The sequence below is a fragment of the Dipodomys spectabilis genome, unplaced genomic scaffold, assembly GCF_019054845.1.
Source record: "Dipodomys spectabilis isolate Male_0828 unplaced genomic scaffold, ASM1905484v1 ptg001822l, whole genome shotgun sequence".
NCBI lineage: Eukaryota > Metazoa > Chordata > Mammalia > Rodentia > Heteromyidae > Dipodomys > Dipodomys spectabilis.
The window spans coordinates 14,355-16,289 of NW_024872499.1; the positions used below are offsets into that span (position 1 = coordinate 14,355).

The 1,935-nt window shown below is 33.6% G+C and overlaps 1 pseudogene; it reads right to left on the bottom strand.

The window, feature by feature from the left end:
* Positions 1-453: 453 nt before the first annotated feature.
* LOC122103127 lies at positions 454-553 on the bottom strand (annotated as a pseudogene).
* Positions 554-1,935: the final 1,382 nt, after the last annotated feature.

Below are 1,935 nucleotides of genomic sequence, written 5' to 3' on the forward strand. Positions count from 1 at the left end.
ATTTTCTAGGTTCTTTTTTTTTTTTTGGTCCAGTCATGGGCCTGAACTCTGGGCCTCTGAACTCTGAAAGCTGACCCTCAGCTCTTCAGCTCAAGGCTTGCGCTTTACCACTTGAGCCACAGAGCTACTTCTGACTTTTTTCTTTTTGCGTATGTGGTGCTGAGATATCGAACCCAGGGCCTCAAGCATGCAAGGCAAGCGCTCTACCACTGAGCCACCTTCCCAGCCCCTTTTTCTAGGTTCTTATAGTAGTTTGTTTCTTTGGGATAAAATGATAATGTTAGCTAATTTCAAAAGTTTTGTGAAGTTCTATGTAAAGGCCTTTCTAAGGTGAAGATTTAATACACTGATGTCAAACTAACGTTTAATTCTAACACTTGCATATATTTTTACACTTGTAATTTTGTAATTAACCTTTTAATAACTGTTTTTCATTTCTGCAACTGATCAATGGAAAATATGGAATACTTCACAAATTTTCATATTATCCTTGTGCAAGTGTTATGTTAATCTCTGTATTGTTGTAATTTGGGTATACGTGCTGCTGAAGCATGTAGTATCCTCTAAATTTAAGTAGTTAATGATGCAATCTTTATACAGGCTTATATCCTTGGGTGCCTATTTGTAGCAAGGAAACCTTATTGTTCCTAACAATACTATTGATCTCATTTCCCTAAAATAATGTGTATAGTGGAAAAAAAATTACATTGTTCGGTCGATTGCTCACATTTGCGTTTTTTTGTCAATGACAATTTTAAGGCTTTTTCATTTTAGATTTGATCATACTTTGAAGCACTTATAGCTAGGTCCTAAGGTGATGGCTTTTTCAAGTTCTTATTTATGTAACTGAGTTAGCTTTGTGGAGCTAATAGATTCAACGTAAGCCTTGCTTAAGAGCTACTTCTAAACTTCTTCAGCTTAAATTTTCCAAATGAGGTCTTACTGGCACAAATTTCTACCTGACCCTTTATCCTTCTTCTATGTAGGAACAGACCAACCAGAATATCCTACCCTGACAGCATAGATTGTCTTACTGGAACAAAACTAATCTTAGTTACAAGGGATCATAGAGAGATGAACAGTTCAGCAGAACTGTTCAGACTAGAAGGTATTTTATCAAAATTTAAGTGTCTATTATACCTACCATTTCAAAAGTAACTAACGCCAAGGTGAAAAAAATTCGTCATATGCATGATTTCCTAATGTCTGGACTGTCTACCTTCCAACCAGGCAGGAACTTACACTACTGCCTTTCTATCACCAAATATTTCCATAGCTCCAGGAGAAGTCCATGTTTCTCCTCATTATTAAGCCTTAAATTGGTAATGTTTAATCACAGTGTTTCCTCTTGCCTCCAGGCTGTAAATCTACAAATGCTAAAGATTTAGGTCTAACTCTACCTATCACTGAGGTACAGATAATGCAATAATACTTTAAAACAGAGTTGTCTTTGATACCCTAACCACAACAGAACAATGCAAAACATGTGCACTTTTTATTATATTATATATAGTTATATATTTTATATTTATATGTGCTGATTTCATATTTCACACAGTGAAACTTAGTAGAATTAATTGATAATTTGACAAATAAATTGATAATTATTTATTCCAATAAAGAAAATTAGAATACAAATAATTAGGTTTAGAATACAAACTAGAATATAAAAAGTATCAATGTAATGTCTTCACTATAAACTTGTGATACCTTCTAAGTGTTCTTGTTCTTCTGAATTCACATGGTAAAAAAAAAAATGTTGATTTCCTCTAAAGTATAAGGAATTTTACTCTGCTGCTCTGTTTATTGTTTCAACTCACTTGTTCCAAACTGTTTTTTCTCCATATTTCTGAAGCATACCTATTGATTATACCCAAATTTTTCTGATATTATGTATACAAGATATTATCTTCTGCAAGATGTATGGGTCCTAGG